Raw genomic sequence first — 25807 nt, 5'->3', positions numbered from 1 at the left:
TTGTTTCGCTACTGAGAAAACTTTTCTTCCTTTATGTCAAGAATTTAGCTGCATAATATCACGACCACAGTTACCAAGCAGCATGACAGTCGTGGTATATACGCAATCCTAACATTGTGTTTTGCCACACATACGCATCAGGGAGGTTGTCGGTAGGTAGTGCTGGAGGCCAGGAATTACGCCATGTCCCCGACCTTGACCATCCTCGACGCCCGGTGACCACCTGAGCTGTGTCCCTGACCTTGACACTAGGGATTGTGATCGGCCAAGTTAGCAGCTCAAGCTATCGCAACGTGTGTCCAGACCTCCTGTAGTGACTGGTCAAAACTGCATCTTATCATTATTTTCTTCCATATCTCAAAGGCAGCCCACATCCTCGTCCTCCATACTGTAAATTCGAGCCTCAGCGTTTGCTTCATCCTGACGAGGATGACCTTGACCTTTAACTTTATCGAGGACGACTGTCGTTCAATTTCTCAGATCCGGTTGTAATCCATTTTTAAGGTTTTCGTTCGCACGACTTCCATCCTCGCTTGTCTAATACCTTCCAGCACCGTCTTCGAGCTAAGCAAGATGATCCTGCGTAAGGATTATTCTGAGCAGCACAGCTTCCGACCACTGCTTCACATTCAGCCTGATCCCCTCACCACGTGACGACTCATTCATGTCGTTCCTGCTCATTCTTATCTTCCTCGTCTCTCCTTCATTCAGCTCACTGGGTGACAGTTTACCAGTCAACACACCAGTCTACCCCAACACTCTTCTAAATCAATCCACATCATCAGATGGAGACAATAACCTGAGCAAATGTAATCGTCAACTTGTATAAAAATGAACGATCATAAATGAAATGATAGATTTATCATTTGTCTCCTTTTACACTTTAATCTCGTTCATCGGCCTGTTAGCTCAGTTGGTTAGAGCGCCGTGCTAATAACGCGGATGTCGAGGGTTCGATCCCCTTACGGGCCAATGAGGTATTTTCATCTCTCATACATGTTTGATCAATTACCGTAATTACACGATTCCTTTAAATTGTTTATCGTCTTCCTGATAAGGTAGAACAGTAGGTCACCTGACTGATAAGTGAGGGAGGTGGAGCGCTCGTCTCCCAGAGGCTGAGGTCTGGTCAAACGTGTCACGCCCACAGTGGGCAGACGGTCCTGCCCGGGCACTGACTGGTCTCTGTCCCAGTCAAGCTTCCACAGTCATTGTGTAGCTTCTTGGGCACGACGGTACAACCCTTGAGCACGACGGTACGACCTCTGGATATGATGGTCTGAACATAGCATAGCTGTTCAGTGCTTGACAAGTTGAACTCATTTCTTAACAATCCTGCATGAGAGTGACGTCTCTAGACATCCAATCTTGCCTATTTCAGAAGCTATATCAATATAGAAATTGTTGTTCTTTAGATACAAATCCCTTCCTTAAATCCTTGGATGTGCAATATTAATGTCTGAACGATATACCACGTTGTATAGCTACATATTCATGAGGAAATGTCTCGCTTTCATCTAACCACAAAAATTTTCAAGTGTAATCTAGGAGAGCCGGACGTTGGCAGAGTTGCCACACATCAAACATGTTGACTACGTCAGAACGAGACAGTTATGTCTTTATTTCTGGCTGGAATTCTTTTTTTTTCATAATTATTGTAATTTCTATTTTGTCAGAAACAGTTTGTAATTCGACTTCTTTAATTTTGAAGATGAGAAATGAATAATACCGATATTAATGATAATAGTTATGACAGTTGTAATACTAACACTATAACAACTACTATGAAGTATAATAGTGATGATAATGACGATATTGATGATAATAATAATAATGATAACATTTATGATGATAATAATGTTAATAATCCAGCACATTATATGATGGTCATCTGACTCTCCAGAGAGGCATGATAAAAATCATCAGAACCAAAGTATCAAAGTATCATAAACGTAGAATCTAGTGTGGAAACGGAAAACGTGTCAGCAAAACTTTATTAGATATGAAAAAAGAAATACGAAGTTTTACAAAATTGACTTTCGTCTTTTTCTGACAGGATTTACTAATATTGCCAAAGTTCACAGATATAACGTATGGCCGTGAGAGTGAGGGGCACTCGCCTTGTATGCCCGTGAGAGTGAGGGGCACTCGCCTTGTATGGCCGTGAGAGTGAGGGGCACTCGCCTTGTATGCTCTTCTGAAAACAAAACAGTCACCAGCAGCAGCTCAAAATATTATTCTTACCAGATTCAAGAAAGTTAATACATGCAAATTCAATTTACGAACATTTTCTCACTAGTGTAGAACATTATTCATCAAGAACAGTCTCATTTTTTATCTCGTTGAGGATTTTTCTTTTAGATATTTTTCTTTCGTCATGTAAATGTGCACATAATAGAACTGCCTTTTCCTTCCATGTCTTAAAGTTGTTGACGAAGTAATTGTCAGTCGTCTACGAGCACTCGCTGCAGTTCAAGTTAGAAAATCAGTGTGACAGTTGAAGCTGCCGCACAATGAACCCAAAGAGAATGGAATAATTACCAGCTGACGAGAAACACAGGATGACATGTGTAAGAAAAACAAGAAAATAAGGTGCATCGTTCAGTGTGGCATGGTAATGAGCCTCGCTGAGTTTGACTAAATGCAAAACACTTTTAAGGTTCACCAATGATATTTATAAAACACAATGATGCTAACATCTTTAAGACTTTTTATCACGTATTTCTTCTGAATAACGTCCTATCGTCTTTAACTATGTTTTGTTGCAAGACTGACTGTGCTCAGTTCGTCGGTACTCACGTATGGACAAGCAATCAAGCAAGGTATGGAAGCTGAGCGAAATTCAAAACCCTGAATTTTTATCAAAGATTTTACCATTGACGTGGTTGACGTGGTTGACGTAGTTGGAACGTTCATTCTATCATGATAAATACAACATAAATTCTGGACGATGATGAAAATGTTGCATGCGATCCAGAAGATGAATGTGCTTGAGGAGACGGCTAGGTTCAGAATGATGGGCGCAATGAAGCGGATGGATGGATGGATGGATGGATGGAGTCGAACAGATAGATGCGTTCAGGTGGGTGGATGCGTTCGTGCTGATGAATCTGTTCTATGAAATGAATGCGTACTAAGGCGGACGATGGCTTCGTCTGAAATCGTACACGTTTCTTACTAAAGCTCTCAATCGGATTTCAGTTGAAAATTTCTTACTGGTAAGGAAACCCACAGACGACACAAGTCCTACGTGACGTGTATTGTTTATCTTCTGAAATAAAAAATAGACTGTGGGTAAGAAAAAAAAACCCAGATAAGAAGTGGAATGATAGAATGCCACAAGTGATCCTGTTTGTTCACGTCAATAATACATATCTGACATTTCCATTTTCTTACAAATCCGATTTCTGGGTTATTCTCAGAGAAGGATTTTATGTGACGTAAGGGTTATGGAACAGAGAAGATAGGAAAAAAAAACAATAAAAACCTGAGCAACACTTATCTTCCATAAAACTGTAAGGAATATATATGGAGAGAGAGAGAGAGAGAGAGAGAGAGAGAGAGAGAGAGAGAGAGAGAGAGAGAGAGAGAGAGAGAGAGAGAGAGAGAGAGAGAGCCAACAACTTTGGTTTAGAAATTATTCACTGACGGAGTTATGAGAAAACTGAATGTAGATTGCTGTGTCTAGAAGCATGGGCTCAGAGAGGGGCTGGGTCCACGCTTACTTATGATTACTATTCTTATATACGGAAATTGAGTTTGTTTCAGCGGGAGTTTTTTTTCTTTGACGTCAACATTATCGTTGATTTATATAATGATTGTAGCGATCAAGCGACATACGTCGTCATGGAATATAACCAGCCTGAAAATAAGGTATCAGTAAGAAGTGGTGATGGCCAAGCGGTGCAGCAGGTCGCTATTCTTATACCTGAGCATCCGGGTCACTGATGAACAATTGGTTTCAATCTATTTTCAAGGTTTTAATCCAACAGCTTCCAGTCTTGGTGGTCTAGTCTCCCGTGGCATCCTTTTCCAGTCATGCAAGATGGCTTGTGAGAAACTTGATCCGCACAGCTCGGCTGCTCATAAATGAATGCTCCTTTACCCTTAACCACAATTTCTTCTCTCCTTATCCTTTTGCTCCTCGTCTCTCCTCCACTCAGCTCACCAGAAGATAATCTACCAGTCAAACACACCAGTCGACACCAAACACCTCTAACATAATCCACGTCTTCGTGTGTAGTCTACATTGCTAATGAATCTAACTGTCACATATTCAGCCATTTGCTCTGAGCGGAAATTTTTGACTTACCACATCTACTTCACTCTGGGTACGCTGTCACTGTATGACTACTTCACACTATCACAGAAATGATACAAATTTGGAATAACAACTTGCTATGACACTGTTGTATTTAGCCACAATATATTGAGAACAATGTTATGACCCTTGTATATGATGGCTTAGCCTTTGAATAGACCCGTAAGAACCAAACGAAAGGCCAGGCCATCATGTACCATCGTGCTCAAAATTTATACCGTCGTCTTTAAAGGTTGTACCGTCATGTTTTCCCACCGGCTGCGTGCACTCCACTGTCAAGAAATAGTTGCAATTTGTCAAGCTTAAAAGAAAAAACTTAAGTTCAGACCGTTATACCCAAGGTCGTACCGTCGTGCTCAAGGGTCGTACAGTCGTGCTCAAGAACTGTGCCATCGTACTCAAGAGTCGTTCCGTCGTGTTCAAGGGTCATACCGTCGTGCCCAAGGAGCTACACAATGACTGTGGAAGCTTGACTGGGACAGAGACCAGTCAGTGCCTGGGTAGGGCCGTCTGCCCACTGTGGGCGTGACACGTTTGGCCAGACCACAGCCTCTGGCAGACGAGCGCCCTACCTCCCTCACTTATCAGTCAAGTGACCTGCAATTCTAACTTAAGAAATAGACTATCAGTTATCTAAAGCAACCATTACCAATACCCATAGATTAAGGATGGTGGATGAAAATACTACACTGTTTCGTAAGGGATCGAACCCTCGAAATTCGCGTTATTAGCACGGCGCTCTAACCAAATGAGCTAACAGGCCAACGAGATGTTTCGAGAAGCGTCACAGTTATCATTTCCTTTTCAATTGTTCATGATTCTTATGAATAGACAGACAGTAAGACAGACAGAGAGAGACAGGCAAACACACACACATGCATAAGGCAAGTACCATTTTATCGACCACCTAAAAAGGAGAGAGAACTGCCTGGATTGCCTGTGGGCAGACTGACGCGTCCGGCATCATACCCAGGACTGAACCTCCCACCACCACGCCACACGTGTGTGTGTGTGTGTGTGTGTGTGTGTGTGTTAGCTATTCATAAGAACCGTGAACAATTTGAAATGAAATACAAAACGTTTGAAATTCGTACGTACATATCACAATCCCTTAGCGGCCTGTTAGCTCAGTTGGTTAGAGCGCCGTGCTAATAACGCGGATGTCGAGGGTTCGATCCCCTTACGGGCCAATGTATCATTTTCATCTATCATATCTAATCTATGAGCATGGCTAGAATTGCTTCAGATCTTCTATCATCTCTTTCTCAAGTTAGAATTACAGTCCATCGACTGATAAATTTCGCTCGTCCCTTTAGGGGCTGAAATCTGGTCAAACGTGTCACGCCCACAGTGGGCAGACGGCCCTACCCAGGCACTGACTGGTCTCTGTCCCAGTCAAGCTTCCACAGTAATTGTGTAGCTTCTTGAACACGACGGTACGACCCTTGAGCACGACGGTGCGACCCTTGAGCACGACGGTACGACCCTTGAGCACGATGGCACGACCCTTGGGTGCGATGGGATGACCTCTGAGCACGACTTTACTCCCCTTGGGTATAAAAGTCTGAACTTATAGTTTTCTAGCCTGACAATTTAAAACTATGTCTTGACAACGGATTATGCGCAGCCTGTAGGTGCCACGTGTCAGTAGGTTGTGGTGGTTGCCACACATTACAGCAGGTCTCTGGGCTCTGCCTGACGGAGGAGTCGTGTCACAGACGAACACCCAGTCAGTCATCTCTGGCACTATCCTTGACCATCAATGTTGCTCGGTAATATTCAAACTTGTGTCAATTAGTTGCTGTATCGTCTACAATATTTCCTCTTCGTTAGGGATTCTGATCTACCAAGTTAGCAGCATAATGTATCAAAACTTGTGTCCTAACCTAGCCAAGTTGTGCTATATATATATGTATATATATATATATATATATATATATATATATATATATATATATATATATATATATATATATATATATATATACACGTCTCTGAAATCCGATGTCATCCAGTTTTAGAGTTGTGATCCACACAAGTTTTAGTCTTGCTGTTTTAGCCTCCCGTAGCATCCTCTTCCAGTCCTACAAGATACCTTGCTATAAAAGTAATCGGCGCAGCTCGGCTTGTCATACATGAGTAATTCACTCTGATCAACATTTCCTTTTAAGATTTCTTTACGTTCGTCTTCCCTTCTTTCCCTTGTCTTCCGCGTCTCTCCTTCACTCAGCTCAACAAAAGACAGTCTACCACTCAAACACACCAGTCTCACCACACTTCTGAATCAATCCACTTCTCCATATGTAGTTTACATTCTTAATTGGTTTAATTGTTCACATGTTCAGCTTTTTCAGTGTGAACGAATTTTTTTCATCTCCATTCTGTCTACGCTGTCACTTTACGACTTTTTCAAAATCTTTTTAATAGAAATTATGAAGATATGAAGTGGTTTGTTTGATTGCACGATTCCCTATGGAATTAATCATTTGAGAAAGATGGTGGAATCCTTGGTTATAAAGACGTGGTCTTTGTACTGACCCTTAATGGTCAAGTTAAAGGTCAGCCATCATACTCAGAGGTCGCTCAATCGTTATCATAGGTCATACCATCATTCTCTACGGTAACATTGTCGTACTCAAAGGTCGTAACGTTGTCTTCTGGGGTTACACCACCGTGCTCAGAAGTGGTACCGTCGTACTTAAGGGTCGTGCCATCCTACTCAAGGGCAGTACCGTCGTACTCAAGGGTCGTACCGTCGTGCTCAAGGAGCTACACAATGACTGTGGAAGCTTGACTGGGATAGAGACCAATTAGTGCCTGGGCAGGACCGTCTGCCCACTGTGGGCGTGACATGTTTGGCCAGACCTCAGCCTCTGGGAGACGTGCGCTCCACCTCTATCACTTATCAGTCTAGTAACCTACAAATCTACCATCACAAATAGATCGCAGAATATCTAGGGCAACCAATAACTATTTCCATAGATTAAGGAAGTATAAAAGACAAAAGTATTACATTGGCCCGTAAGGGGATCGAACCCTCGACATCCGCGTTATTAGCACGGCGCTCTAACCAACTGAGCTAACAGGCCGGTGAAGAGGGTTCGGATCTAAGTTAAAGAAAACTTTTCAATCGCTCTTGGATCACTTGACATACTAACAGACAGCCAGAAAGATAGGTAGACATAGACACAGAAAGACAAATACACTCACAAAACAGCTTAAGCCAAGTATCCATGTATCGACCATCTCAAAGACAGGATGAATGGCTAGGGCTGACTGCCGCGTCCAGCATTTGAACCTGGGGTAGCCCATGCTTGAATTATGGTAAGATTGGCTAGTCACTGCACCGGATGTGTGTGTGTGTGTGTGTGTGTGTGTGTGTGTGTGTGTGTGTGTGTGTTACTATTTCAAGTGATCCAAGAGTGATGGAAAATGAAATGAAGAAAAGTACAATTTTTTCCTAACTTAGATCCAAAGCTTCTTCACCGGCCTGTTAGCTCAGTTGGTTAGAGCGCCGTGCTAATAACGCGGATGTCGAGGGTTCGATCCCCTTACGGGCCAATGTAACACTTTTGTCTTTTATTCTTCCTTAATCTATGGAAATAGTTATTGGTTGCCCTAGATATTCTGCGATCTATTGTGAAGGTAGATTTGTACGTCACTTGACTGATAAGTGAGGGAGGTGGAGCGCTCGTCTGCCTGAGGCTGAGGTCTGGCCAAACGTGTCACGCCCACAGTGGGCAGACGGCCCTACCCAGGCACTGACTGGTCTCTGTCCCAGTCAAGCTTCCACAGTCATTGTGTAGCTCCTTGAACACGACGGTGCGACCCTTGAGTTCGACGGTACGACGCTTGAGCACGACGGTACGACCCTTGAGCACGACGGTACGACCCTTGAGTACGACGGTACGACCCTTGAGCTCGACGTTACGACCCTTGAGCACGAGGTACGTCTATTGAGCTCCATGGTACGACTCCTGGATATTATGATCTGAACTTAACAGCTTTTCTTAAGCTTGACAGCCTGAAACATCCTTGTAGTAATGAGATATACGCAGCCTGTATGTAAGGTGTCCGCAGCTAGTGGTGATGGCCACGCATTAATGCAGGTCTCCGGCCTCTACCTGAGAAGCCGTGTCTCTGATGAATAATTAGTCAACTTTGGAACTATCTGTGACCAACAATGACGTCCAGAAACCAGAGTTGTGAGGAAATGTTGCCATATTGTCTCCATACTTGCTCCCTCACTGGGAATTGTGATCAAACAAGTTAGCAGCGTAATGTATCACGACTTATCTGGCTAAGTTGCACCTTTTCATTTCTACCTATATCTCGAGGGTAACTTTAAGTCCCATCCTTCATGTTGTAAAGTCAAGTCTCAGCCTCCGCTGGTTGTCAGCAAACTTGACCCTTTCCACGGCCACAGTTGCCTGACGTCCTTCCTATGAAATCTGTTACAGTCAATCATTCTTAGGTTTAGTTCGCACAGCTTCCAGTTCTAGTGATCCAGTCGCCCGTGGCTTCCTCTCCAAGTCATGACTTGTGATGAAGTGAATCCGGAAAACTCGGTTGCTCATAAATGACCGTCCTTTACCCTCAATTACACATCCTCCCCATCCTTGTCTTGCTCGTCTCTGTCCAGTTCAACTCACCAAACACACTAGTCGCTGTTCTTAACGGTAGTACAGTCGTGCTCAGTGATCTTACTGTCGTGCTCAAGAAGCTACACAATGACTGTGGAAGCTTGACTGGGACAGAGACCCAGTCAGTGCCTGGGTAGGGCCGTCTGCCCACTGTGGGCGTGACACGTTTGGCCAGACCCCAGCCTCTGGCAGACGAGCGCCCCACCTCCCTCACTTATCAGTCTAGTGACCTACAGTTTCACCTTACAAAATAAAGAAAAAGATATCGAAAGAAACCATTAACTATGTCCGCAGATTAAGCAGATACAGTATACAAAAATGCTGCTTTGGCCCGTAAGGGGATCGAACCCTCGACATCCGCGTTATTAGCACGGCGCTCTAACCAACTGAGCTAACAGGCCATGAGAGGACTTTAAAAAGCAGGAGGAAAAAAATCATACGTTTTGCATTCTATTTTCAATCTTTCGTCGTCCTTATGAAGTTCTAACACACACACACACACACACACACACCACACACACACACACACACACACACACACACACACATTTAGTATAATGGTTAGTATTGCTGACCATGATTCACTCTGGTTCAATTACTGGCAAGTAAGTCGGCCCGAAGCCAACACCAGCTGTTCGTCCTTCCTTCAGCTGGTCAATACATGGGTACCTATCTTAGATCGGTGTGTGTGTGTGTGTGTGTGTGTGTGTGTGTGTGTGTGCCTATCTTTCTATCTATCTCTTCATAACAACCATGAACGATTGAATAAGAAATAAAGGATTATGACTTTTCCACTTATATCTTCAGAATTCCCATCGGCCTGTTAGCTCAGTTGGTTAGAGCGCCGTGCTAATAACGCGGATGTCGAGGGTTCGATCCCCTTACGGGCCAATGTGGTATCTTTTTCTTTAATTGACAGACATGGTTTATGGCTGACTTAGATATTCCTTTATCTTACTAGGGTAAAACTGTAGGTTACTTGACTGATAAGTGAGGGAAGTGGAGCGCTCGTCTCTCAGAGGCTGAGGTCTGGTCAAACGTGTCACGCCCACAGTGGGCAGACGGCCCTACCCAGGCACTTGACTGGTCTCTGTCCCAGTCAAGCTTCCACAGTCATTGTGTAGCTCCCTAAGCACGACGGTACAACCCTTGAGCACGACAGTACGACCCTTGAGCACGACAGTACGACCCTTGAGCACGACGGTACGACCCTTGAGCATGATGGTACGATCCATGAGCCCGATGGTACGACCCTCGGAGATTACTGCCTGACAATCTGCCAATATGTCTTGATAATGGAACATAACCAGCTTCTATGTAAGGTGTCCGCAGGTGGTAGCATTGCTGGCCAGGCATTGCGGCAGGTCCCTGACCTCTGATGAATAGTCGGTTAATTCTGGAAGGATTCTTGACCAATAATGACGCCGCTAATCTTCAGAATTATGAGAAATTGTTGCTGTGATGTCTTCATACTTGCTTCCTCGCTAGAAATTGTACTCGACCAAGTCAGCAGCCTAATGTAAGACAGACAGCTCGTGTCCTGACCTCCACTAATATCTGGTCAAGTTGTACTTTATCATTTCTACCTTTATCTTCCAGGCGACCTTAAGTCCTGTCTTTATCTTCCAGGCGACCTTAAGTCCTGTCTTTAATATTCTAGCCTCAAGTCTTACCCTCCGCTGCTTTACAGGAACTTTGACCTTTACCACGACAAAAGTTGTCTATCGTTCAAACTCTGAAATCCGTTGCAATCCATTTTTAAGGTTTTAATTCTCACAGCTGCCAGTCTTGGTGGTCTAGTCTCCCGTGGCATCCTCTTTCAGTCGTGCAAGATGGCGTGTGATAAACCTAATCGGCACAGCTCGGCTGCTCATAAATGAATGCTTCTTTACCCTTAACCACATTCCCTCTCAAAATTTCTTCACTTTTGCTCTCCCTCCTCATCCTTATCTTCTTCGTCTCTTCCTAACTCAGCTCAGCAGAAGCCAGTCTACCAGTCAAACTTGCCAGTCGCTGTGCATAATGGTAGTTCCATCGTGCTCAAGGGACTACTGCACAATGCCTGTTGATACTTGACTGGGGCAAAGACCAGTCAGTGCCTTGTTTGGGTCGTCTGTCAACTGTGGACCTACCACTTTTGCTCAGGCCAAGTTACTCATACTATATTTTGTGTCCACTGTCTCTGGGTTCCATACCATACTGGGCTCAGAATGCATGATAAAGCTGATGAAGTAGCAAAACATGTACTCTGAAGGAAAAGTTTATTACTCCTGGGTCTACCTGCGAGCAGCCTTAAAACCATCATTCAGTAACAAGAACAATATCTTTTAAACTTAAGGAGAAGTGACGTTAACACAAGCAGGTCTACCTACCCGCTCAGCATCATGCAAGAAAAGCCATATAGTTCTACCAACTGGATCAGTGGACACCTCGATGTTGTTGTCGGCCGACTAAGGCTGGGCTATAGATACTCATGGCAGTTTGCCCTCCTGTTGATAGTGAACAGACCAAGTGTAAACTTTGCCAACAAAGTAATTCACGCATCTTGGAACGTTAAGTGTCTGATTGTTGTAAATCAGAGTTCAGAGGTGATCTTTACGAAACATTACATGATATGTGCAAACATTTTATCCATAACAATATTTTACTTCTGATGCTTGAAATGTATCATAACTTGGCGTATTGTAAAAAGTTCTTTTGTTATCTAACTTGATATTTAATCCAATCATTGTTATTCAGATGTAAACTTCCCCTACCGTGTAAAATGCCGAATAACTCATTGTGTTGTCCAAACCATGTCAACATTTTTCTCACTATGTAACCCATAATGTATTTCAATCATAAGTTCGGCCAGTCACTGGACCTGCGCTCTGTGTTCTCTTTTGTGCCATCGTGCGCAGGATGGGCAGGCGAGACCAACGGCCGCCCTTGCGGCAAAAAAATCAATCAATCAGCCTCTGGGAGGCGAGCGCCCCACCTCCCTCATTCATTATTATCATGTCAAGTGACCTATAAGTTTACCTTAACAAACTGATGATAGAATATTCAAAGCAACCATTAACAATGTTCAATTTTTAAGCAAGTATATAAGACAAAAATCCTACTCTGGCCCGTAAGGGGATCGAACCCTCGACATCCGCGTTATTAGCACGGCGCTCTAACCAACTGAGCTAACAGGCCGATGAAGAAGGTTCTGAGATACGAGTGGAATACGCATATTTTTTCAGTTCCTTTTTGATGAACAGACAAACAAACATACAGATAGAGATATGCACACACTCACACACACACACACACCAGCCTACGGTAGATAACTATCTATCGACCAGCTAAAGAGAGGATGAACAGTCGGTACTAGCTATGGGCTGACTGACACACCCAGCATTTTAACCAGGTGGTGAATCATGGTCAGCAACGGCAACCACTATGCCACGTGTATGTGTGTGTGTGTGTGTGTGTGTGTGTGTGTGTGTGTGTGTTAAGACCATAAGAACCGTGAAAAGGCAAAATGAAATGCAAAACGTATGGTTTCCCTTCTTACATCTCAGTCTTACACATCGGCCTGTTAGCTCAGTTGGTTAGAGCGCCGTGCTAATAACGCGGATGTCGAGGGTTCGATCCCCTTACGGGCCAATGTAATATTTTCGTTTTTTATACTTCCTGAATCAATGGACGTTGTTACTGGTTGCCTTAGACATTTTACCATCTGCTTGTTAAAGGTAGGGTTATACGTCACTTGACTGATAAGTGAGGGAGGTGTGACGCTCGTCTCCCAGAGGCTGAGGTCTGGCCAAACGTGTCACGCCCACAGTGGGCAGACGGCCCTACCCAGGCACTGACTGGTCTCTGTCCCAGTCAAGCTTTACAGGCATAGTGTAGCTCCTTGAACACGACGGTGCGACTGTTGAGCACGACTGTCCGACCCTTGAACACGACGGTACGGCCCTTGAACACGATGGTACGACATCTGAGCAAGATGATACAACCTCTGAGAACGACGGTACAACCCTTGCGTATGATAAAGCGACCGTTCGTACGGAAGTTGTACCTGTGAGTACGAAGGTACAACTCTTGTTCATAATGTTTGACCTCGCATCAGGTTATGGATCACCTGAAAAGACAGTCTTTCATACCAAGGGCAGTACCTTCGTACTCAATGGATGTCTATGTAGAGAATTAGGAATAAAAAGAACCACTTTGTATAATTTTAGTTATGTAGGAGAGTTGAATTGCTACACATTGACAAGGTAGCCTTCGTGATGTGGATTCGAAAATGGACAAGAAAAAAGTTTTGAGCAAAAGAGCTGAACAATCAGGTAATTGGAGCTATCAAAATGTATTCTACATATGAAGAAGTGGATTGATACAGAAGTATGTGGTGGTGATTGGAGTGTTTGACTGGCAGAGTGTCTGGCCAAATGGTGGAAAGATGAGGAGGACAAGCATGAGGAGAGACGGCAAGAATGAGGGTATAAGCTATGAGGGAATTTTGTTGAGTGTTTGAAAGTGCTCATAAAAAATGAGCCACGCTGTGCAGATTAAACCTTATATTGGTCAAGTTATAAGACTGGAAGACGATAAGAAGAAAGATTATAGCAGAGAGGCTGGAAGTTGTGCGAACGAGAGTTTAAAAAAAGGATTAAAATGGATTTCAGAGGTTGGATGATAGTTTACCTCGGCCGAGGTAAAGGTCAAAGTTGTTGAGAAACAGCGGAGTCTGAGAGTCGTGTTTTGAGCATCAAGGATGAGACTTAAAGTTGCCTAAGAAATACGGATAGGAAAATAATGCAGAACTTGGCTAGATATCACTGTAGTCATGTTACAAGTCGTGATGCATTAAGCTGCTTACTTGGTCAATCACAGTTCCTAGTGAGGAGGCAATTGTCGAGACGATCAGGTAGCGAACTCCAGTCAACTCTGAGGGCTACTAGGGGTTGGGGGTCGTCAGGGATGCTGCTTGACAACCATAGTCATGATATTAATCAAGAAAGACTCTTGACATAAAGAAAGAAAAGTTTCATTATTAGGAAACAACCTCAATTTGCATACAAAGTAATCATAAGTGAGCGTTGCCCCAGAACCCTCCTGCCTCAGTGTTTCTGTTGAGAACAACTTCCTCCCAATTTTCTAAACTTCTGAACTTATGGAGTCCATTTTTTTTCATTGCGGAAAGAATACTGCTTTTTTGTATCAAGTTTTATTGACAAACATACTTAACGTTACTACTGGCTGATTATCTCCGACATGATAAGAGGAAACTATAGGTCACCTGACTGATAAGCGAGGGAGGTGGAGCGGTCGTCTCCCAGAGGCTGAGGTCTGGTCAAACGTGTCACGCCCACAGTGGGCAGACGGCCCTACCCAGGCACTGACTGGTCTCTGTCCCAGTCAAGCTTCCACAGTCAATGTATAGCTCCTTTAGCACGACGGCACGACCCTTGAGCACGACGGTACGGCTCTTGAGTACGATGGCACGGTTCTTGAGCACGACGGTACGACCCATGAGTACGATGGTACGACTCTTGAACACAATGATGCAGCCATTGAGCATATTTGAGAATTTTTCACTCGTGTTGTTCCGTCTCTTAATCTTGCATATATTTACTTTTTACACCTGTGTATGCACACACACAGACACACACACACACACACACTCTAGCCTATTCCAAGTGCCATTCAATCGATCATCCCGTCGGGAAGGATGAACAGCTGGGTGGACTGTGGACCGGCTGCCGTGATCGGGATACGAACCTATGCGAGTTTGATTTCAGGCGGCCGTGGCCCGTGCACACGTCACGTGACGGCCATGAACGCTAACTGATATGCCGCGGACCTCCACAGGTGAAAACACTACACTGGCCCGTAAGGAGATCGAACCCTCGACATCCGCACAGCGCTCTAACCAACTGAGCTAACTGGTCATATGTGTACGCACGACCTCACACTGGCCTTGTATCTGAATTTATTTCTAAGATGCCAACATCAAGGCGTCCACATACGACGCTGTACACATCATAAACATTTTCCAGTCTATACATTTTCACAAGAATACAACAAATGACATTAAGTCAATTCTTAACTGTACTGTAATACAACACAATTCTCCGTACAAAGGTGATGATATATGAAATAATGTCACTCTCTCAGAACCTTGAATAATGAAAAAACAAAAGCTGTATGTGTTTCTTACGTCTCATCTCAAAGTGGTCTACCGGCCTGTTAGCTCAGTTGGTTAGAGCGCCGTGCTAATAACGCGGATGTCGAGGGTTCGATCCCCTTACGGGCCAATGTGGGGTGCTTCCCTATTCTATACTTTTTAAAAGATTAATTTTCATTGCTTATCCTCTACTGATAACATTTCTAGGTCGACTGCGGAGGGAGATACGGCGTCATTTATCACAATCTCTGGCGAGGAGACACAAGTACGGGGACGATAAGGTAATGACCTTCACACAGCTCAGGTGGTCACCGGGCGTCGAGGATGGTCAAGGTCGGGGACATGGCGTAATTCCTGGCCTCCAGCACTACCTACCGACAACCTCCCTGATGCGTATATGTGGCAAAACACAATGTTAGGATTGCGTATATACCACGACTGTCATGCTGCTTGGTAACTGTGGTCGTGATATTATGCAGCTAAATTCTTGACATAAAGGAAGAAAAGTTTTCCCATTAGCGAAACAAAGTCGATTTGCATACAGAGTAATGATGGGTAGGAGCCGACCCTCACCCTCGCTGATCTGTGCTTCTGTTCAGAACATCTCACTCCCAGTTTTCTCAAATTCTGAACTTAAGGAATGGAAGATTATCTTACTTCTTCTTCTCCTCGTTGAGGAAGAAGATAACTTAATATTCTGTTTCGTTCCATAATCCCAGCTTACGTCGCTTCAACACTTTCTGTGAGAAGAATACATAATGAAAGATGTCGATTGCCAATCTAGACAGATAATAACAGGAATTACTTCGAAATTTCTTTCTGGCCCAGAACTCATCAGTGATTCCTGATTATAAACATTACATGTGAAGCTCTTCCGTCGCCTACATAGTTTAGTGGTAAAGATATTGAAAGATAAATCCAGTTTACATAAACAATGAGCTAGGCCATTGCCTGCAGGTAAAAAGCACCTTAGTCTGCTAAAACACATACATTCCTAAAACGTATTCGTCTGCTAAAAGCTTCTCCAAGGTAGAACGCGTATTCGTGTGATTGAACGGATCTATCTGTCAAACCCATCTATCTACTAGTATACATTTGTCTGCTGGAACAGATTCGTCACCTATAACACACGCAAACTTGCCATTATTGTAAAGAATCAAGGAAAAAGACACGGTTTTCTGATCTCATTCTGTTTCAGTCGTGCTTAATTGCTCGCGTTCCAAGAAGGAACTAAAAATAAGCTTATCCTATCGAGCGATAGGACACAATTACTGGTGATACCAGGATATGTCTGATGGGACGAGGATGGGAAAGGAAAAAACAAATAAAAAAAATATCTCAACTTTTCATCAAGATCTTTTTCTTTCAGTTGATTATTCTTGTAATTTGCTTGCAAGCAAATTTAATTTCGCGGTCTATTTCACTGCCAATTGTTGCTATTAAACTTATACTGTAAAACATTACTTTGTTTACAAACGCTATTTTATTACCCACGATACTGGGCTACAGAGAGACTTCAGCTGGCTTAGAAATATTTTTATAACGATGTTTGTGGACGACTGAATTGTTGTATGACTGAACACTGATAGTGTTGGTGCGAGACTGACAGCTGACCAACGGGAAGTATTGGGAGGAAGTGGAGCCAACTTCACCACGGACGTAAACCCAACGAAATGGTAAAGTTGATGATAAAAAAAAAATTTACTTTCACACGATATGAAAAAGAAAGCAGAATAATAAAACATCTCAAGAAGTTCGAGAATGAAGGAAGTTTTCAAATAATTAAATTCTCGTATATTTGTATCATGTTTGTAAAGTAAGTTTGCAGATTTTGATCGAGTCTGCCGAGGATAGTAGCGTGTGCTGCTTGTGGTCAGTACCCTGCGGATCGTATTTCTATCCAGCGAGAGGAACGTATAATTTACCCACGCTCGCCCAAGTTATTTCTATGACCTTTTACAGAACCGCGGAAGCTCTGACAACGAAAATTTAAATGTAAACTTGTGAAGCTTCGTATTGTTATTTTTATTTACGACCAGTTGTGTTTTGTGGACAGGATTGCCACCGTTACAATAGATTAATATTTTCATTACTTTAATGATTTATTCATAATGACTTTTAACATACTTTTGTAAAGATGAGGGAAGAGATAAGAGTGACTATAGCGAATGAAGCACAAAATTATCATTATTCATTTATCTCTGATAATGCTATGAAACTGTAGATAACGTAGAGGAGAATTACGGGAATTATAGCTGACGAAAATTAAGGAAAGTGTAGAGGATGTGAATCATGGGATGTGGTAGATAAGAACCACAGGGACTGATGATAATGTACAGTACAAGATAATGATCTATCGCTTCCCTTCTGTCCTCCCATAGAACAACTCTCGCGTCCAACTCGTACAGATTTCATTGCTCTTCAAACCTCCGAATGTCTCAGAATGCCTTTAAAGTTTCCCTGTGGTAAAGTTGCTTGAGAGGAAAGAGTAAACAAGAAAAAAATAATTAAATACAGATGGGAAAGCAAATTACGTACGGAACACTGGCAGCTGTGTATCAGAGAATTGCATTTTTCCTTTTCCTTTGGTTTAAACCTTGTCACTAATTCCACGTTTCAAGGATGGAATATATATATATATATATATATATATATATATATATATATATATATATATATATATATATATATATATATATATAAAACATCAGGTTCTATATTTTAATACATTTTCTTTTTGAGTGAGAGCAAACAGATTTTCATTATTTTCTTGTTCTTCCTCTTTACACCGCGCTATCAAACGATGAAATCAGCTTCATGCAATGCTATCAAAAGATTACTTTCAGTTTTATAGAACACATTGTCGGCAAATGTTTTCGCCCTTATGTAGAACTGCCAAGAGATTTTCTCAGCTTTACAAAACACTGTTAAGATGTTTTAACTTTTATTCACCACAAAGAGGCTGCAGAAGACACGAGATGTACTCTAAGAGATGAACTCAGATGGTCTTGCGCCATAAAATGTCCCTTCCATTTCTTTAGGGTCTGCAACGGAGGACACCACACGCTTTTTATAGCACGAGCTCCATCTCTCTTCGTCCACACATGCACCTACCAGCCAGCAAGCCCTCCCTCCACTGGTGGTAGCAGCACCAAGATGGTACCAGTCAGCAAGCCCTCCCTCCACTGGTGGTAGCAGCACCAAGATGGTACCAGTCAGCAAGCCATCCAGTGTCGGTAACAGATCGTGAGAACACAGTGTACAGTGGCAGTAACACAACAGATAGAGAACTATAACACACCATCCAATACCATAGCGTATTGGGCATGACTATAACACACCATCCAGGGTCACAACATGCCTCCCAGAAGCATAACACAGCGCTTGGGGGCGGGACAAAGGATAAGCCAGGACCACAACACAATCTAGGACCATAACCCATCACCCAGGGAACATAATCCATCACCCAGGGACCATAACGCATCACCCAGGGACCATAATCCATCACCTAGGGAACATAACTCATCACCCAGGGACCATAATCCATCACCTAGGGAACATAACTCATCACCCAGAGAACATAACAGAGCACTTAACAAACACAACATCAGGTCGTGTGTTAATCTTCTGTTGGCAATAACCAGGGAGCGTTGTGGTCTGTGTATATGTTATTCACTAAGCCAAAAGTCCTGTAATGACTGCATTTATCTCTGCGCTGCTCTCGTAATTGGACCTCTAAACTTTCCCTTGAAAATTTGTACGTTTACAAACGCAAAGATAAGACCGACATCGAACAGGGTCATCCTCGTATTTCATATATATATATATATATATATATATATATATATATATATATATATATATATATATATATATATATATATATATATATATATTCAGACAAGTTCCATTTAAGACCATAGCAAAATTAGAACTAGCATTTCGATTTTCCTCCCTATGTTCAATGTCTTCAAGATTTTGATGAATTTAGTTCGACTCGTGTGATCGTGCCGTAAGTAGGGCGAAATCTCACTGTGTAAATTCTGAAAATACCGTGGAAATGTTATTTGGAATTTACCTTTCCAGCTTCCTCACGAACAACAAACATATGTTCGGAAATTAGAGAAAGCCAAGAAGAAACTTATTTGTGAAAATCATGCCATGGTCTTTGTTGAAACATGTCTGAATGAAAATATTATGCCCAATTATACTATATATATATATATATATATATATATATATATATATATATATATATATATATATATACATATTATATGATGCTGAAATATGTATTAAAAAGATACTTTTGCATGCCATTACACATTTTGGTATTTCACCTCAAATGTAACAAATCGTTGTTATATGGAAACAAACAAGCAACCACAGCCGAAGGTAAAATCATATCATTGCTGAGTTTGATGATATGAAACCATCCAATTACGGTAATTTATTGCCACCGTATATGATGATCTACTTCTGGTCATATAAAGTTATATATCGCCATCAAATATCAAGATAGATGACCTTACCTCAGTATGTGGTCACTGCTCATCCACAACACGCACTTTGATGTGATATGATACACAGCTTGTACATCTAATGATTAATCACATTGATCACGCTACACCTACCGCACGCAACGTCTCTCTTCACCCACCAGTGACCACTCCATACTCACCAGTGGTCACTACATCCCCATCAGTGATCACCTTACACACACCAGGATCACCCTACACTCACCAGTGATCATCTTACACACACCAGGATCACTCTACACTCACCAGTGATCACCTTACACACACCAGGATCACCCTACACTCACCAGTGATCACCTTACACACAGCAGGATCACCCTACACTCATCAGTGATCACCTTACACACAGCAGGATCACCCTACACTCACCAGTCATCATCTTACACACAGCAGGATCACCCTACACTCATCAGTGATCACCTTACACACACCAGGATCACCCTACACTCACCAGTGATCCTCCGTCGGTCCCAGTGATCATTCTTCACACCCCAGTGGTCACCCTACACTCATCAGTGATTACCATACACCCACTAGGGAACACCATACACCCACTACACTCCAGGAAACACCATACACCCACTAGGGAACACTATGCTCTCACTACACACCGGTAACCACTCTGCACCCAAACCCTCGTGGTTACCAACAAGCTCATGTGATCAGTCAGCCCAACACGAGACTTACTGAATGACCACAGCCTGAGACTCACTGAGGAAATCAGGTCACCATCAACAAGTTAACAACATAGCGAGATAACGATGTATCTAGTAATGATAATTGGCTGTATGTGCTTTATGATATTCTCAATTAAAAGTAATGAATGCTCATACCTATTTTTTAGAAATTATTGTACAGCTTCAGCTGAAAAGGAAAGTCACTCATTATGTAGAAAACATGATATGAGTTATAGAAATACTTGTTTTTGTGTTAGTTGTTAGTACAAAGGGAGGATCCTGGCAATGTTGACACCCTTGTGAGATAATCCTCACAGTCCTCAGACAGAGGATGTAATAAACGATATATATATATATATATATATATATATATATATATATATATATATATATATATATATATATATATATATATATATATATATATACCCAAGGTATAGTATATTGTCAAAGAGATTATGTGAATACAGCCAATAATGAGAAAACAAGCTTCAGCCATAAACATGCGTATGTAGGCATAACACACACATAATTCACATGATAAGGATTATATCATTTCATGACACACATGATGCATTCTGGTGTTTATGGACATGATGCTAATTAATGGAAGTGAACAAATGTTTGTTATTTGTCCCGGCGGTGTGTAGTACACTGTGTGTGGTGTGTAGTGCACTGTGTGTGATGTGTATAGTACGATACTGTGTGTGTGTGTGTGTGTGTGTGGGCAGAGGTGTATGGCTGTGTCAGGGCGGATACAACAGATCTATGGTGTGTAGTATACGTCTATGTTATGTTGAGATATATGTGATGTAGAGGGGTACATGGTGTGTGGAGGTGTATTGTGATTATTGATGTTTGGTGTATATGAGTGTATGGATGTTGTTAGTGTATGGCAAGATACGGTGTGTGGAGGTGTATGAGGAGAGTCATATTTTGGACAGACTATCAACTGTTGTAAGACTGAAGATGAAGCTTCGCATTTTACACAGGAGGCGATCAGCTTTAGAATTCTACTGCGTTACTCCCATCACGTGGCTTTATCACTGTTGTAACTGACATCAAAATTAGTCGCAAGGTTTTGATATCTGGTCATCACCAGTTGCAGAGCGTCGGTAGAGAAGGGACTGAGAACGATGGCATTAGTGTGGTTCACTTTGCTAAGTACGATATTTCCGCCACAGGGATCAGGGAATTATTATATTTCCTACCACATCGTTGATACTTGTCCCCTCTTGCACGACGGTAAGACCCTTGAACACGACGTTACGACGCTCGGGTACGAATTCCTGGCTTTGGACGTAATCCTTGATAGTCTTACTAGAACTCATCCCTGACTAGATGGGTACGAGTCGAATAATAGATCCATTAACGTACGATCCAGGAGCTTTGCTGTAGTTGACGACATAGGGTGCAAGGGGGTCTAGTCACGTGGGTGGTGCCAAGATGTGGATGCTGTAAATTGTTCGGATAACTGAGGAGAACTGAACAGGAAGATGGAGGAAGAAGGTGTGCGGAGGTGTCTGACTGACTAGGTGTTTAAAGAGGACGAAAATGTCTGTCATCCTGTGTGGGTAAAGATGCGAATTTTCAGGTGCGGAGGATCGCATGCGAGAATGTAGAGTTCTGTTTTCCTTGATGTGTCACAGTGAAACATGGGTCTGCACTCACGGTCCGCCACAGGGAACGCAGGCTTGGGAGATGGATTTCACAAACCTGGGACGTAACCGTGAACGAGTGAACAGGGTGAGGAATGAGGGCGTCAGAGTGAGGTATGGAAAACGAAAGGAATAGGTGTGAAAGTGAGAAATAAATTTCTGAAACAGTTTGGCAATATGGAGTAGGTACATGTGAGATGCGTGAATAAAACTACGTATACGAGTGGGATGAGAAAGAAAGGAAGAGTGAGCCACGGATGAAATGGAGGGAAAGAATGAGTTCTTGTGTGGCTGAGAAGAGTATTGGTATACTGGAGTGTGTGAGAGTGTGCAAGGCTGCTGATGAATAGAATAGACTGCGTGTAGCACCCTGATGGAGGGTACAGGCTGGGGTACTGGGTGTAGTCAAGCTTTGGCTAGAGCCTCATGAAGTGTAGCGTTCGTTATCACGATGTTATGTTACAGAGGCTTACAAGCTCAAGGAATTATCTATTTTTTCATTTGTTACTACAACTTATGATCATATTATTTGTTTTCATGATGAGAGGAAATCAGACAGAGCTCATATTTCAGCTATCATGAGTTCCTTCCTGTACATGAGATGATTGTCAGTATTGTATGGTGGAGTCAGATACGATAAACCAACTTGAACTTACAGATTTACTAAATCAATAATTCTGCTTACAAAATAATGTTTATCCTAGTCAGATAGACTTCCCTAATCTCTCCAGTGAACGTATAAGAACTAGAAGACCTTACTAATGATGTCATTTAAGTTTTCACATATTTCAGTCAGCGGGAAGAGCAGCCAGGGGCGTGCATGCTCATATCATCGTCACCAAAGCTTGTCGACGAACGCGAAGGGTTATCATTGTGGTGACGGAGGCGCCGGCGAGGCTTACGGAGAGGTACCATCGGGGTGAGGCGCGGAGCGGAAGCGGTAGCTCACAGGGAGCACACGTCTTCATATTGTCTCATCAACGTCTCCTTCGGTCTCATGGGCGTGTAGCCCTTCTCTACACCGCCAGGTCTTGTGTACTGCTGGTGCCCTGGTGGCTATTGTTACGTACTCACTGTCTGAGACAGAAACACTATATATATTCATGATGTTAGTACTAACCCAGTCACTCCTATGTTACTGGTTCAAGTCTCAGCTGTAACACTGTTACGGTTCCTCGTTTCAGGGGTTTGATGCCTTGTTTTAACAGCTGAGGGCTATGAATAATGATCCTTTGTGTCAAAGGTGACATATATCCACATAATATTGGAATTCGGCCCAAGGGCGCTACGGTTACCACCGTTTGTCGTCTTGTATAGAAATTCTCGCACATGTTTGTGTATGAAAGTTGAATAAGATTGGAATATAATGAATCGGGGTAGTTTGCTCCGGAAATCACCTGTGTTTACCGTCCATAAATTTCTGCAAATTACAGCGACGCTGCACAAAATTAGGGGCTTTGTTTTGGCGATGGACAAAAAAATGTCAATCAGCGAGAGGTGTCAGTGTGAGTGGGTTTACAGACATGCAACACGATCATGGGGGTGGAGACGATCATGGGGGTGGAGACGATCATGGGGGTGGAGACGATCATGGGGGTGGAGACGATCATGGGGGTGGAGACGATCATGGGGGTGGAGACGATCATGGGGGTGGAGACGATCATGGGGGTGGAGACGATCATGGGGGTGGAGACGATCATGGGGGTGGAGACGATCATGGGGGTGGAGACGATCATGGGGGTGGAGACGATCATGGGGGTGGAGACGATCATGGGGGTGGAGACGATCATGGGGGTGGAGACGATTTTTGCAGTCTACTGTATAAAAGAAAAAAGAAATACATCAGAAAACGAAGAATTATGGCGGGCAATGTACTTTAATATGCTAATATAACGACGAATGAAAGCTTGGAACACTATTACATCACAATATGTCACAGGGAATTTAACCAGGAAGAATTTTGCAGATTTTTTATGTTGTTGTCACAGGTCCACACGAACATGACCACACACAACCACTGCTCACTTATTATCATATTTATGACAGACCTAACGTGGTTGTGACCAACCTCTATGGTGAATAATGGTTGTACTGGTCACTAGAGACGTTATTAATCAACCTAATGTGTGTGTGTGTGTGTGTGTGTGTGTGTGTGTGTGTGTGGATTATCACCTGTCATATGGGAATGTGTAATTCCTGACGTCGTCGGCGTTGCCCATCTGTCTGTCTATCTGTTTTTCTGCTCATAACCTTATTTACCTGTCTGTCTTTTCTTTCTTTGTCTCTTTCTCCGTTAGTCTGTCCATGTGTCTATTTCCTTGTTTACTTGTTTTTCTCTTCATTATTTTTCTCATCACAAATGTGGGCCATCGGTAGAGAGATATAGAAACGGCGCCACTCCTGAGGACCTGTCCCTCTCGCTAGCAGTTCCCTGGTAAACCAACCACACACACACACACACACACACACACACGCACACATACATACATACACACATACACACACATACACACACACATACATACACACACACACACACACACACACACACACACACACGCACACATACATACATACACACATACACACACATACACACACACATACATACACACACACACACACACACACACACACACACACACACACACACACACACACTGCCATATATCTGCTCCCAGGATGATAATCCATGTGTGACCTCTACACTCAAACAACATTGATGATCAACGTTCTAATTCTATCAGTAGTCTGGCGTACACAAGCACTGATGTTACCAACACCAAGATTTCTGGTACCACTATCACCACTGCCATCTAAAAAATTGTCACCAGTCACCATTACCACCAGCGTTAGCAGCACTGCCCTCACCAGCAGCAGAACCACAGCAAACACTGCACCGGGGATTAGCTTCAGCACAAATAACGCAATACCACAATAGGATGGACTCTGGGAAATCACTCATATACAGGGATTGGTAGCACATAATGGGAGGCATTAGCTGCCAGATACGACCTTAATGAAGCCAAATGACGACTGTGTGTATGGTCGTAGAATCCTTTATTGATTGCGACCACAGTTACAATGTCAGAGTTTTTTTTTGTTAATGACTACCACATGTGCTCTGGCTGATTATATTTCCTACTGACTATCCCATGTACTGTTGTAGAGTCTGTTGATGACGACCCCATGTACATACATGTACAATGGAAGAGTACCTTTACAGAAGACGACCTCATGTACAATCATATAACATTTCAATGATGACGACCCCAAACACAATGACACAGTATCTTTATTAATGTCAAGGTAGAAAGGGTGTTGGTTGATCCAACAGGGATTCTGAAAATAATCGCCTGGCAGTTGCTCATATCCAGGAGTGTGTGTGTGTGTGTGTGTGTATACAGAGAAGAACAAAGGCATGATACACAGGCAAGGTTAAGAGACGGTGCAATACAAGTGTAAAACTCTCTCCCCGTAACACTCAAAGACTGGTTACAGTGTGTGTGTGTTTGTGTGATGGCAGAGGGCGAGGAATTTACATTCAAGACAGTGTGAACCATCTCTGAAACCGATCCTGACGTGCCCTGCTGGAGCTCTGTAAAGATTTCTTTTATCTATACAAATTTTTTCTTCAGTTTTTCCTACACTGGGATGGAACACTTCGCTTCTCACAGCGAATGACTATCAACCGTCATGTACATCTCCTCAAGGCCGAGAGAAGTGGGTTTTGGCAGATGGTTCGGTTTCGAGCAATTCATGAATGAATCCCGTGTCGTGCTCATTGAACCCTCCTGTTTTTATTTCGACGAC

At 42.9% G+C, this 25807-nt stretch overlaps 1 long non-coding RNA gene and 9 other non-coding genes across 10 annotated transcripts in view; 6 read left to right on the top strand and 4 right to left on the bottom strand.

Annotated features, from left to right (window-relative positions):
* Positions 1-25807, bottom strand: part of LOC139755768 (uncharacterized) — a 189266-nt gene that overhangs the window by 50635 nt on the left and 112824 nt on the right. The gene's annotated exons all lie outside the window — the stretch shown is intronic.
* TRNAI-AAU (transfer RNA isoleucine (anticodon AAU)) lies at positions 899-972 on the top strand. The gene has a single exon. It is a non-coding gene; the product is annotated as a tRNA-Ile (tRNA).
* TRNAI-AAU (transfer RNA isoleucine (anticodon AAU)) lies at positions 5438-5511 on the top strand. Its single transcript has one exon. It is a non-coding gene; the product is annotated as a tRNA-Ile (tRNA).
* Positions 7337-7410, bottom strand: TRNAI-AAU (transfer RNA isoleucine (anticodon AAU)). The gene has a single exon. It is a non-coding gene; the product is annotated as a tRNA-Ile (tRNA).
* TRNAI-AAU (transfer RNA isoleucine (anticodon AAU)) lies at positions 7809-7882 on the top strand. The gene has a single exon. It is a non-coding gene; the product is annotated as a tRNA-Ile (tRNA).
* On the bottom strand, positions 9292-9365 carry TRNAI-AAU (transfer RNA isoleucine (anticodon AAU)). Its single transcript has one exon. It is a non-coding gene; the product is annotated as a tRNA-Ile (tRNA).
* Positions 9782-9855, top strand: TRNAI-AAU (transfer RNA isoleucine (anticodon AAU)). The gene has a single exon. It is a non-coding gene; the product is annotated as a tRNA-Ile (tRNA).
* Positions 12071-12144, bottom strand: TRNAI-AAU (transfer RNA isoleucine (anticodon AAU)). Its single transcript has one exon. It is a non-coding gene; the product is annotated as a tRNA-Ile (tRNA).
* On the top strand, positions 12524-12597 carry TRNAI-AAU (transfer RNA isoleucine (anticodon AAU)). The gene has a single exon. It is a non-coding gene; the product is annotated as a tRNA-Ile (tRNA).
* On the top strand, positions 15178-15251 carry TRNAI-AAU (transfer RNA isoleucine (anticodon AAU)). The gene has a single exon. It is a non-coding gene; the product is annotated as a tRNA-Ile (tRNA).

The sequence above is a fragment of the Panulirus ornatus genome, chromosome 20 (assembly GCF_036320965.1).
Source record: "Panulirus ornatus isolate Po-2019 chromosome 20, ASM3632096v1, whole genome shotgun sequence".
Taxonomy (NCBI): Eukaryota; Metazoa; Arthropoda; class Malacostraca; order Decapoda; family Palinuridae; genus Panulirus; species Panulirus ornatus.
The sequence above is the reverse complement of the archived record's forward strand: the minus strand, read 5'-3'. Positions and strand labels throughout refer to the sequence as shown.